General features: G+C 30.0%; 7 non-coding genes and 3 pseudogenes across 7 annotated transcripts; all 10 read right to left on the reverse strand.

The window, feature by feature from the left end:
* Positions 1-191: 191 nt before the first annotated feature.
* Positions 192-310, reverse strand: LOC144974326 (5S ribosomal RNA). The gene has a single exon (XR_013645722.1). It is a non-coding gene; the product is annotated as a 5S ribosomal RNA (ribosomal RNA).
* A 269-nt stretch (positions 311-579) lies between these two features.
* Positions 580-697, reverse strand: LOC144974298 (5S ribosomal RNA). Its single transcript, XR_013645702.1, has one exon. It is a non-coding gene; the product is annotated as a 5S ribosomal RNA (ribosomal RNA).
* Positions 698-1,104: 407 nt separating this feature from the next.
* LOC144974308 (5S ribosomal RNA) lies at positions 1,105-1,223 on the reverse strand. Its single transcript, XR_013645711.1, has one exon. It is a non-coding gene; the product is annotated as a 5S ribosomal RNA (ribosomal RNA).
* Positions 1,224-1,659: 436 nt separating this feature from the next.
* LOC144974318 (5S ribosomal RNA) lies at positions 1,660-1,777 on the reverse strand. Its single transcript, XR_013645720.1, has one exon. It is a non-coding gene; the product is annotated as a 5S ribosomal RNA (ribosomal RNA).
* A 933-nt stretch (positions 1,778-2,710) lies between these two features.
* LOC144974324 (5S ribosomal RNA) lies at positions 2,711-2,829 on the reverse strand (annotated as a pseudogene).
* Positions 2,830-3,050: 221 nt separating this feature from the next.
* LOC144974305 (5S ribosomal RNA) lies at positions 3,051-3,169 on the reverse strand. The gene has a single exon (XR_013645709.1). It is a non-coding gene; the product is annotated as a 5S ribosomal RNA (ribosomal RNA).
* Positions 3,170-3,374: 205 nt separating this feature from the next.
* On the reverse strand, positions 3,375-3,492 carry LOC144974263 (5S ribosomal RNA; annotated as a pseudogene).
* A 245-nt stretch (positions 3,493-3,737) lies between these two features.
* LOC144974319 (5S ribosomal RNA) lies at positions 3,738-3,855 on the reverse strand. Its single transcript, XR_013645721.1, has one exon. It is a non-coding gene; the product is annotated as a 5S ribosomal RNA (ribosomal RNA).
* Positions 3,856-4,919: 1,064 nt separating this feature from the next.
* LOC144974255 (5S ribosomal RNA) lies at positions 4,920-5,037 on the reverse strand (annotated as a pseudogene).
* A 7,306-nt stretch (positions 5,038-12,343) lies between these two features.
* On the reverse strand, positions 12,344-12,462 carry LOC144974285 (5S ribosomal RNA). The gene has a single exon (XR_013645690.1). It is a non-coding gene; the product is annotated as a 5S ribosomal RNA (ribosomal RNA).
* Between the last annotated feature and the right edge of the window lie 1,787 nt (positions 12,463-14,249).

Consider the following 14,249-nt stretch of genomic DNA (forward strand, 5'->3'; position numbering starts at 1 on the left):
ATTATTATTGTTATTACTATACTACTACTACTACACTACTACTACTACTACTACTACTACTACTACTACTACTACTACTACTACTACTACTACTACTACTTCTAATATAAAAAACAAAATTTAAATAACAATTTAAAAAACAAACAAATAAAATTATTAAAAATGTCATAAAATTGTGAAATAGATAAATATGTCTACAACACGTGGGGTTCCCAAGCGGTCACCCATCTAAGTACTAACCACGCCTGACGTTGCTTGACTTCGGTGATCGGACGAGAACCGGTATTTTCAACGTAGTATGGTCGTAGACAACAAGTGTCGAAAATAGAATTTAATTTAATATTAGTATTATTATTATATACTTATACTACTACTACTACTACTACTACTACTACTACTAACTACTACTACTACTACTACTACTACTACTACTACTACTACTATACTTTTACTGCTAAAAAAAAACAAAATTTAATTAACAATTAAAAAACATAAACAAATAGAATCATTTAAAATGTAATAAAATTGTAAAATAGATGAATTTATATTTTTTTAAAAACTTTAAAAAAAAAAAAAGGATGTCTACAACACGTGGGTTCCCAAGCGGTCACCCATATAAGTACTAAATACGCCTGACGTTGCTTGACTTCGGTGTTCGGACGAGAACCGGTATTTTCAACGTAGTATGGTCGTAGACAACAAGTGTCGAAAATAGAATTTAATATAATATTACTAATATTATTATTACTACCATTACTACTACTACTACTACTACTACTACTACTACACTACTACTACTACTACACTACTACTAACTACTACTACTCTACTACTACTACTACTACTACTACTAATACTACTACTATACTACTAACTGCTAATACATACTACTACTACTACTACTATACTACTACTACTACTAACTACTACTACAACTACTACTACTACTACACTACTACTAACTACTATACTAATTACTTTTACTGCTATAAAAAAAAAATTAATTAACAATTAAAAAACACAAACAAATAGAATCATTTAAAATATAATAAAATTGTAAAATAGATGAATTTATATTTTTAAAAAAATTTTTTTTTAAAAAGATGTCTACAACTAGTGGGGTTCCCAAGCGGTCACCCATCTAAGTACTAACCACGCCTGACGTTGCTTGACTTCGGTGATCGGACGAGAACCGGTATTTTCAACGTAGTATAGTCGTAGACAACAAGTGTCGAAAATAGAATTTGATATAATATTAGTATTATTATATTATATTATTATTACTACTACTACTACTCTACTACTACTACTACTACTACTACTACTACTACTACTACTACTACTACTACTACTACTACTACTACTACTACTACTACTACTTTTACTGCTAAAAAAAAACAAAATTTAATTAACATTATTATTATTATTATTATTATTACTACTACTACTACTACTACTACTACTACTACTACTACTACTACTACTACTACTACTACTACTACTACTACTACTACTACTACTACAACTACTACTTTTACTGCTATAAAAAAAAAATTAATTAACAATTAAAAAACACAAACAAATAGAATCATTTAAAATGTAATAAAATTGTAAAATAGATGGATTTATATTTTTTTTAAACTTTTTTTTAAAAAAAGATGTCTACAACACGTGGGGTTCCCAAGCGGTCACCCATTTAAGTACTAACCACGCCTGACGTTGCTTGACTTCGGTGATTGACGAGAACCGGTATTTTCAACGTAGTATGGTCGTAGACACAAGTGTCGAAAATAGAATTTAATATAATATTGGTATTATTATTATTGTTATACTACTACTACTACTACTACTACTATACTACTACTACTACTTACTACTACTATACTACTACTACTACTACTACTACACTACTACTACTACTACTACTACTACTACTACTACTACTACTACTACTACTACTACTACTACTACTACTACTAACTACTACTACTACTACTACTACTACTACTACTACTACTACTACTACTACTACTATACTACTACTACTACACTACTACTACTACTACTACTACTACTACTACTACTACTACTACTATACTACTACTACTACTACTACTACTACACTACTACTACTACTACTACTACTACTACTACTACTACTACTACTACTACTACTACTACTACTACTACTACTACTACTACTACTACTACTACTACATACTACTACTACTACTACTACTACTACTACTACTACTACTACTACTACTACTACTACTACTACTACTACTACTACTACTACTACTACTACTATACTACTACTACTACTACTACTACTACTACTACTACTACTACTACTACTACTACATACTACTACTACTACTACTACTACTACTACTACTACTACTACTACTACTACTACTACTACTACTAACTACTACTACTACTACTACTACTACTACTACTATACTACTACTACTACTACTACTACTACTACTACTACTACTAACTACTACTACTACTACTACTACTACTACTACTACTACTACTACTATTACTACTACTACTACTACTACTACTACTACTACTACTACTACTTCTTCTTCTTCTTCTAATATAAAAAACAAAATTTAAATAACAATTTAAAAAACAAACAAATAAAATTATTAAAAATGTTATAAAATTGTGAAATAGATAAATTGAAAAAAAAAGATGTCTACAACACGTGGGGTTCCCAAGCGGTCACCTGTCTAGGTACTAACCACGCCTGACATTGCTTGACTTCAGTGATCGGACGAGAACCGGTATTTTCAACGTAGCATGGTCGTAGACAACAAGTGTCGAAAATAGAATTTAATATATTATTACTATTATTATTATTATTATTATTATTATTATTGTTGTTATTGTTATTACTACTACTACAACAACAACAACAACTACAACTACTACTATTAAAAACAAAATTTAAATAACAATTTAAAATAAACCCAAATAAATCAAATTATTAAAAATGTTATAAAATTGTAAAATAGATAAATTAAAAAAAAAGATGTCTACAACACGTGGGGTTCCCAAGCGGTCACCCATATAAGTACTAACCACGCCTGACGTTGCTTGACTTCGGTGATTGGACGAGAACCGGTATTTTCAACGTAGTATTGTCGTAGACAACAAGTGTCGAAAATAGAAATTAATTATATTATTATTATTATTATTTGTTTTATTCTATACTTACTACTACAACAACAACACAACTACAACTACTACTATTAAACACAAAATTTAAATAAACAATATTTATAAAAATAAACCCAAATAAATCAAATTATTAAAAATGTAATAAAATTGTAAAATAGATAATTTGAAAAAAAAGATGTCTACAACACGTGGGGTTCCCAAGCGGTCACCCATTTAAGTACTAACCACGCCTGACGTTGCTTGACTTCGGTGATTGACTAGAACCGGTATTTTCAACGTAGTATGGTCGTACACAACAAGTGTCGAAAATAGAATTTAATATAATATTGATTATTATTATTATTATCATTATACTACTACTACTACTACTACTACTAACTACTACTACTACTACTACTACTACTACTACTACTACTACTACTACTACTACTACTATTTCTAATATAAAAACATAAATTTAAATAACAATTTAAAAAACAAAGAATAAATTATTAAAAATGTTATAAAATTGTGAAATAGATAAATTAAAAAGAAAAAGATGTCTACAACACGTGGGGTTCCCAAGCGGTCACCCATTTAAGTACTAACCACGCCTGACGTTGCTTGACTTCGGTGATTGACGAGAACCGGTATTTTCAACGTAGTATGGTCGTAGACAACATGTGTCGAAAATAGAATTTAATATAATATTACAATTATTATTATTACTACTACTACTACTACTACTACTACTACTACTACTACTACTACTACTACTACTACTACTACTACTACTGCTACTACTACTACTACTACTAATATAAAAACAACAATATAAATAACAATTTAAAAAACAAACGAATAAAATTATTAAAAATGTATAAAATTGTGAAATAGATAATATTGAAAAAAATAAGATGTCTACAACACGTGAGTTCCAAGCGGTACACTGTCCAATACTAACACAGCCTGACGTTGCTGACTTCGGTGATTGACGAGAACACGGTATTTCAACGTATATGTCGTAAATCACAAGTGTACGAAAATAGAATTAATATATATATTACTATATTATTATACTACTACTACTACTACTACTACTTACTACTACTACATACTAACTACTACTACTACATACTACTACTACTACTACTAATACTACTATGCTACTACTATACTACTACTACTACTACTATACTACTACATACTACTACTACTACTAATACTACTACTACTACTACTATTACTACTATACTACTACTACTACATACTACTACTACTACTACTTAATACTACACATACTACTCTACTACTACTATACTACTATATACTACTAGTTACTACTACTATACTAACTATACTACTACTAAATACTAATACTTCTACTACTATATACTAATACTATACACTACTACTACTACTAATACTACTACTACTAACTAATAATACTACTACTAATACTATACTATACTACTACTACTACTACTACTACTACTACTACTATATACTACTACTGCTACTACTAGTATCTACTACTACTACTACTACTACTACTACTACTACTACTACTACTACTACTACTACTACTACTAGTACAACAACTACTACTACTTTTACTGCTATAAAAAAAACAAAATTTAATTAAGAATTAAAAAACACAAACAAATAGAATCATTTAAAATGTAATAAAATTGTAAAATAGATGAATTTATATTTTTTTAAAACTTTAAAAAAAAAAAAGATGTCTACAACACGTGGGGTTCCCAAGCGGTCACCCATTTAAGTACTAACCACGCCTGACGTTGCTTGACTTCGGTGGTTGACTAGAACCGGTATTTTCAACGTAGTATGGTCGTAGACAACAAGTGTCGAAAATAGAATTTAATATAATATTACTATTATTATTATTATTACTACTACTACTACTACTACTACTACTACTACTACTACTACTACTACTACTGTAAGAGAGTAAGCCTATGCAAAAGGTTATCTAAGAAATTTGGTGCAAAACTGTCAATTATATATATCAGCAAATGGGTTTAGTGAGTACATAGTGCAGGCATATCAGTTAAGCTTGGTCAGTGCATGACACGTGTGGGCAGTTTTATGTCCAAGCTATTTGAGACGCATGACACGTGTGCGCAGTTTTATGTCCAGGTTACTTGAGACCGTTTGTGTCAAAGTTACTGGACAGGTTATCATGTTGAGTACTATTTAATCAATCATTCTTAAATTGGTTTAGGGGTGTTGAAACAGGTGAAAGGGGCATTTATCAAAATAATGTTATATCATAAAAGGCGGGGTTTAACATCAATATGTAGGAATTGACGTTTCAGGTTTGATTATGATTTGGTCTTACTCTTAGGGTTGGATTATAGACTGACAGGGAACTGTCAATAACTGCAAGGGGGCGTGGAAACAATGGAACTGTGGGTAAAATTTTGATAGGGATAAAAGAGGATGTTTCGAGGAAAACGAGAGGAGGATTCTGATTCTACTTTACAATGAGCTGCACTTACCTAAGTTCTAACATCCTACTAAGAATCTTTTATTTTACGGACTTAGAAATATTCCACGCATATTGAAAATGGTTACTTAGGCAAAACGACCTAACATTTGGATTGATTTTACGGATTTGGAATTTATCATGATTTGGATTTGGAATTTATGAAACTGATTGAATTATGAACATGCTATTTGATTTGGATTTTGAATTTATCACAAACAAATAAAACTGTAAGAAATGAAACTTGGAATCTGGACTTTTATTTGAATGTCTTGATGTTGTACATTCAGTTATCATCATCGGCCCTTGAACTCTTTCGTCATTATTAACATCTACAACACAACGCAAAGGATAATACTACCATCTATCAAAAACACCACTATACGATCACAAGCCATTACATATGTGTGCAACTACGCCACATTATGCATCTAATTTGGTGTCGTGACTCAGGATTCTTATATATCTTATTTGGAGCGATGGTACCAGGATGTAAAGATGTTATTATTCCGAACCATGGATACACAAGAAATGTATATTGTTGCGGTGTTAACATCTATTAAAGTTTTTGTGAGACTCGAATTTTGAAGTGAAAATTGTGAACAGATAGGAAAATAGTTTTATTTGGGAAAGAAAATGAATATCAATTTTGAAGGTGAAGTAGTGGAATTATTTTGTATTGAAATATGAAAAAAAATATTGAAATTATAGATGATTCCTAAAATTCTGACAAAAGACGATATTTAAAAAAATAGATAAATATACTAAATAATATTTAAATTAAGAGTCACAGATAGAAAAGGAAATTTTAAAAAAAATATAGATATATAGGGCAATATATTATATTCAAAAAGTGAAAACAATATATTATAGAACGGCAAAATAATAATAATAATAATAATAATAATAATAATAATAATAATAATAATAATAATAATAATAATAATAATAATAATAATAATAATAATAATATCATATTGATGCTATATGTATTTTAAATATTTAAAAAGAGGAGAGGGAGAGATGAAGAAAAATTGCAGAATTTAAATGAATATTTTAGTGCGTTTTATTTTTCAAAATAAATGAAAATGCGTTTACTTATAATCGGGCGTTTCGGAACAAATCTTCGAATATTAATTTGTACCGTTAATGGCAATGTTTTGTTAATATCAGTAACAAAGATGTGTCGATTTTTATTTCAATTTTTGTATGTTACTGTTGGAATTACATGACAGTTGGTCCATTATTTAATGTTGTTACGTTTTATTTTCTGTCAAAATGACTCAAGAAGATGATGGCAATAAAAACACGTACATTATAAGTTTTGATAATTGAAAAATGTCTTATGGTATTTATTGTTATATTACAACATCATTGGTTATATTTTTCTCCGTCAATAGGGATGAATTGGTAGGTTGATATTGACTCTTTGAGATTCATGGGTTCATGGCAAAGAGCAAAGTTTTATATCTGTTTGTATTCTTGGTAATAAATGTGTGGTTAACGCAGCCAAGTAATCGACAACAGAGCTTATTTACTTGTGTAATGAGACATGGCGTTATAATAGATTACATAAGACATTTGGATTTTATCACTGGAAATTAAGTTGAAATGATTTATGCGGAATATGAGTCAATCGTTGTTTTGTTTAGTTTTGTTTTGAAACGCGTTTCGTCGTGATTTTTAAAAGGAGACATATTCTCATAATAACGGAATAACGGACTTTTGGTTTAAAGTCGGAGAACAAATAAAATGACGGAGTATTAATTATTATGAAAGACTGATGTCTTGTAATGGGAGTTAAAATGTTATTACGGAAGAATAACAAAATATTGAAAATGCATTATCATGTCATGTGAGCTGATAATATTTGTGACACAAGTGGTTAACTTGTTAAGAATCAGCGAATTATAAGTAACCCATATGGTAAAATGCTGTAAATGCATAGTGGGTAAATAAGCGCAGTGATGTAAGACGCGGTAATTAAAGTGCACACGATTTAAATTAAGAGACGCAGGAATGAGGCGTTCGGGAATATTTTATTTTGCGTTTGATTAAAGCGCATGGTTTAACATTTTGAAATGATGCAGAAGGCGGTGAATTTTTATAAATACGATGCGCGTGGTTAAAGCGCACACATTTATCAATGCTATATTAAGAGGCGCGAGATTACATCGCAATAAGTTGTATGAATATTTTTATAAGCCGAGGGCAAAGGCGCGAAACATTGAATTTTTATTGAGCAGAGTGTATATTGTTTCTGCGAATATTTTGATTATCATCTTTTTCTCCTATCGATTTGCTGTTGTAATTGTAATCAATATTTACTGCGTGGTTTGAATTTAACATTTATATCATAAAATTTGTAACTGAGTTGAAGAAGAAGTTATGTTCAATTGTCAAATCTTAAGTGTGTAATCATTCAGCAATAAATTGAAATGGTAGGAAGTGCTACGATAACACTAATAATAATGATAAAATAAACAAAATCATATTTCATTAAATTAGGGATTTTCTAAGGGGAATAATTCGAGTTAATCAAAGGCAGAAGTAGTGTTTGCACTAAAACATGATACAGTCATCACGAAAGAGGACACTTGCAACCATCAGTCATAACGGGAACGCTGATGACAACGACAGAGGCAACTCAAACACAGCCACAACAGAGGTCGGGAAATGTCCTAATCCCTTTGGTCTATCCACGAATACATTAAAATGGAGTAACAATCTCGACTACGCCATTGATACGTCCAGAATCAACACAATCTACAGACTACAAATACACAGCAACCTCAATTACATCGTACCTTTCAACTTATACAAACTTGACAGAATTCATAAAATAATATCTGTATCAACACAGATTTCTTCCATGAACCTTTTTTATATTTACATTCTTTATTGAACAATTGGATTACTTGTATTTACTTCTACAACAACAATATCCAACGATGTACGATGTCAATAATTACATAAACGTTCAAGATACGATTGTTTTTACAAAAATGATGTCCAATTGTGAACAATACTACTTCCATCATATTCAGTGGTGAGCGTATTCAAATTTAAACTTATGTCAATATACAAGTGTGCAGCACCCATATCTACAACTTATAAACATTGAATATTATAATAACGCCTGTCTTAGTATCATTGTAAAAGATAAAGGCTATATATGTATATAAGACAATGCAGGAAAAAGTATCGCAAAACGCCACATGAGCAATTTCCTTGGATTCATTATCGTATGATATTCAACAACCTGCGTTCAAATAACGAAAATATTGTTGACCTTATTCGACCCTACTACATACACTACTAGACTACGTTATTATTACATCATCTACCTGGTGTGTGGACTCACATCACCCACCGGAACTCTGCAAGATTACATCATCTACCTGGTGATTGGACTCACGTCACCCACCGGTACTCTACAGATTACATCATCTACCTGGTGTGTACTCAAATGTCACCTCATCGAAACTCGATCAACAAACACAGACAATTACAACACACGACCTCTGTCGACTACTACACACGAACTCTTTGTCAACACATGGCTGAGTTCACAACTTTCTTTTGACTTGCTGGATAAGTCAAACTTCATTTAAATTCAAGATCTCGCACACAGTTAATCTTGAATTTTTACAATTTCATCTACAATGAGACTCAACGTATACACAAGACAACCACAAATATCAACGAGGAGAATCGACCCAGATGCCGGAGATGAATGGATTACAGCGACGTCACAAGACCAAGAAATCAACGTTTTAATGTAACCATTTTCAGCGGTTGCATAATATAAGGCTAGATTTTATTCTTCCTTCCAACAGGTTAAGCATACGTTTGCTACCTGTAGAGTCTTTTTTCGTCCCAAATTCAAAAGACTCGAACAAATACAACACACTAAATACAAAAGTTGGTCACTTTAGTAACAGCCCACAATCACATACTGTGTTAGATTTTACTTATTTAGTTATTTACACTGTACTAAATATGAATAAGTCGGACAGACTAATGACTGATTATTTACTAAACACTAAATATGTGATGTGAACAAGTCGGACAGACTAATGTCTGATTATTTATTAAACACTAAATATTTGAATGTGAAGACATTATGGTGATAATTCGAAGACATTTACAGAGGAAAAAGTTTTTAATTAATTAACAATTATTAAATTGAATTTATGACACTTGGGCTATTCAGTGACCACAACACACACAACAATGCAACACGTAGACTAGATACAATCACCTCAACTCTTATAGTTGATATATTTTTTTTCATGACATGAAAACTCATTCTAAATGGAGACAATGACTTAATTAACAATTACTGACAATTTTTACAGGATGACCATTCTCAAAACGAACGGATTACTGAGAAATGTGACCTCTGATGGATGACCACAAAGAACAATTTGATATCAATGTAGTTGTAAACTACACCGTCGTGACTTAAAAAGCTTAAAAACTGAAACATCAACAATGAACAATGAATGATAATAACTTCAACTTGAATTTTAAAAGGATGATAATGTTATTATTATGATTTATTTTTAAATATTTTTTTTTACTAATTGAAATATAATTCTTCGTATTTGAATCTAGATGTCTATGAAATATTATTTGTACCACATATTATAAGTTGGAATTAATGTAATAATGTTGTTTCAATGGAATCATACAATATAAGGGAATATACAAGGTATTGGTTTTGAGATGACAGTAAATGAGTAGACATACATGGAAGCTGAGATTATCACCCATGTCGTATAGAGTTGAATTTGAGATTGAATAAGATAACGTGAGTATATCACAAATGGAAATTGAACCATCCTTTTTCACGCAATAATATGTATGTGTGATGGGATATGACGAGAATTAAACACTTTTATTGCTATGAAGATGGAATTTAAGGTGAAAAGATACTTTTTCTTTGAATTTTTAAATAAATGATATCTTACTGTCGATGTTGTAATACTTTAAAAAAGTTTAATCGATAAATATAAATGTTTTAATCAATTTTGGTGTTGGTAAATCTAAATTTTAATCTCTTTTTGATAGATTTGATGTTGTAATTTGAAAGAAAAAAGAATCTATAATCGATATATATCTATTTAGATGTTGTAATCAAATTTGATGTTTGTGAATTTAATACTTTAAAACCTATAATCGATATATATCTATCTAGATGTTGTAATCAAAATTGATGTTTGTGAATTTAATACTTTAAAACCTATAATCGATATATATGAATGTTGTAATCAACTTTGGTGTTTTTGAATTTAAAGTTTAAAGTTGTTAAATGTTTAACTGGTATAAGTATTTGTCATTTTAAAAAATATAGACTATTTCTTACATTTGTTTATTGCATTTTAGTTCGACATTAGATATATATTTAATCTCTTACTGTTATTTTTTTAATTGAAATTGTTTTAAGTCAATTTAAATTCTAAGAAAGGGGCGTATGTAAGAGAGTAAGCCTATGCAAAAGGTTATCTAAGAAATTTGGTGCAAAACTGTCAATTATATATATCAGCAAATGGGTTTAGTGAGTACATAGTGCAGGCATATCAGTTAAGCTTGGTCAGTGCATGACACGTGTGGGCAGTTTTATGTCCAAGCTATTTGAGACGCATGACACGTGTGCGCAGTTTTATGTCCAGGTTACTTGAGACCGTTTGTGTCAAAGTTACTGGACAGGTTATCATGTTGAGTACTATTTAATCAATCATTCTTAAATTGGTTTAGGGGTGTTGAAACAGGTGAAAGGGGCATTTATCAAAATAATGTTATATCATAAAAGGCGGGGTTTAACATCAATATGTAGGAATTGACGTTTCAGGTTTGATTATGATTTGGTCTTACTCTTAGGGGTTGGATTATAGACTGACAGGGAACTGTCAATAACTGCAAGGGGGCGTGGAAACAATGGAACTGTGGGTAAAATTTTGATAGGGATAAAAGAGGATGTTTCGAGGAAAACGAGAGGAGGATTCTGATTCTACTTTACAATGAGCTGCACTTACCTAAGTTCTAACATCCTACTAAGAATCTTTTATTTTACGGACTTAGAAATATTCCACGCATATTGAAAATGGTTACTTAGGCAAAACGACCTAACATTTGGATTGATTTTACGGATTTGGAATTTATCATGATTTGGATTTGGAATTTATGAAACTGATTGAATTATGAACATGCTATTTGATTTGGATTTTGAATTTATCACAAACAAATAAAACTGTAAGAAATGAAACTTGGAATCTGGACTTTTATTTGAATGTCTTGATGTTGTACATTCAGTTATCATCATCGGCCCTTGAACTCTTTCGTCATTATTAACATCTACAACACAACGCAAAGGATAATACTACCATCTATCAAAAACACCACTATACGATCACAAGCCATTACATATGTGTGCAACTACGCCACACTACTACTACTACTACTACTACTACTACTACTACTATTACTGCTACTACTACTACTACTACTACTACTACTACTACTACTTTTACTGCTATAAAAAAAAAATTTAATTAACAATTAAAAAACACAAACAAATAGAATCATTTAAAATGTAATAAAATTGTAAAATAGATGAATTTATATTTTTTTAAAAACTTTTTTTTTAAAAGATGTCTACAACACGTGGGGTTCCCAAGCGGTCACCCATCTAAGTACTAACCACGCCTGACGTTGCTTGACTTCGATGATCGGACGAGAACCGGTATTTTCAACGTAGTATGGTCGTAGACAACAAGTGTCGAAAATAGAATTTGATATAATATTAGTATTATTATTATTATTACTACTACTACTACTACTACTACTATTACTACTACTACTACTACTACTACTACTACTACTACTACTACTACTACTACTACTACTACTACTACTACTACTACTACTACTACTACTACTACTACTACTACTTTTACTGCTGAAAAAAAAAATTAATTAACACTTAAAAAACACAAACAAATAGAATCATTTAAAATGTAATAAAATTGTAAAATAGATGAATTTATATTTTAAAACACCTGTTTTTAAAAAAAGATGTCTACAACACGTGGGGTTCCCAAGCGGTCACTCATCTAAGTACTAACCACGCCTGACGTTGCTTGACTTCGTGATCGGACGAGAACGGTATTTTCAACGTATATGGTCTAGACAACAAGTTCGAAAATAGAATTTAATATAATAATATTTATTATTAAAATTATCTATCAATTACTACTATCAACTACTACTACTACTAACTATATCTACTACTACTAAACATCATACTACTACTACTATTATCTATATATACAACTTACTATAAAAACAAAATTTAAATACATTAAAAAAACAAACAAATAAATCTATAAAATGTTATAAATTAAGTGAAATATAAATTAATTAAAAAAAAAATATTTAAACTAGTGTTCACGTTCACTCTCTAAGTACTAACCACACTGACATTCTTACTCGGTATTGACTAAACGTATTCACGTAGTATGTCGTAACACAAGTTCGAAATAAATTTATATATACTACTATATTATTATTACTATACTACTATATACTAACTATATAATCTACTACTACTCTAACAATACTACTAACTACTACTACTAAACTGACTACTACTACTTACTATTATACTCATAAAAAAACAAAATTTAATTAACAATAAAAAACACAAACAATAGAATCATTTAAATTCATAAAATTGTAAAATATAATTTATATTTTTTTTAAAACTTTTTAAAAAAAAATGTTACAAACGTGGGGTTCACCAACGGTCACCTATTTAAACTAACCACGCCTGACGTGCTTGATTCGGGATCGGACGAGAACCGTATTTTCAACAGTATGGTCGTAGACAACAACTGTCGAAATTAGAATTAATATATTATTATTATTATTAACTTATTTATTTATACATACTATACTACAACACACAACACTACACTACACACTATCTTTCTATTAAAAAACAAAATTTAAATAACAATTTAAAAAAACAAAAATCAAATATTTAAATTAATAAAATTGTAAAATAATAAATTGAAAAAAAAGATGTCTAAACACGGGGTTCCAAGCGGTCACCCATTTAAGTTAACCACGCCTGACGTTGCTGACTTCGTGACGGACGATGAACCGTGTTTTCAACGTAGTATGCGTACAACAAGTGTCGAAAATAGAATTAATATAATATTAATATTATTTATATTATATTATTACTACTACTAACTACTACTACTACATACTACTATCTACCTATAATACTACTACTATCTACTACTACTACTACTACTACTTTCATATAAAAAAACAAATTTAATAACAATTAAAAACAAAAAAATAATATTATTAAAAATGTAAAATGTGAATAATAATTAAAGAAAAAGATGTCTACAACACGTGGGTTCCCAAGCGGTCACCCATAAGTACTAACCACGCCTGACGTTGCTTGACTTCGGTGATGACGAGAACCGTATTTTCAACGTAGTATGTCGTAGACAACAATGTCGAAAATAGAATTTAATAAATA

The sequence above is a fragment of the Berghia stephanieae genome, chromosome 5, assembly GCF_034508935.2.
Source record: "Berghia stephanieae isolate SIO BIC M18660-M18661 chromosome 5, UCSD_Bste_1.3, whole genome shotgun sequence".
NCBI lineage: Eukaryota > Metazoa > Mollusca > Gastropoda > Nudibranchia > Aeolidiidae > Berghia > Berghia stephanieae.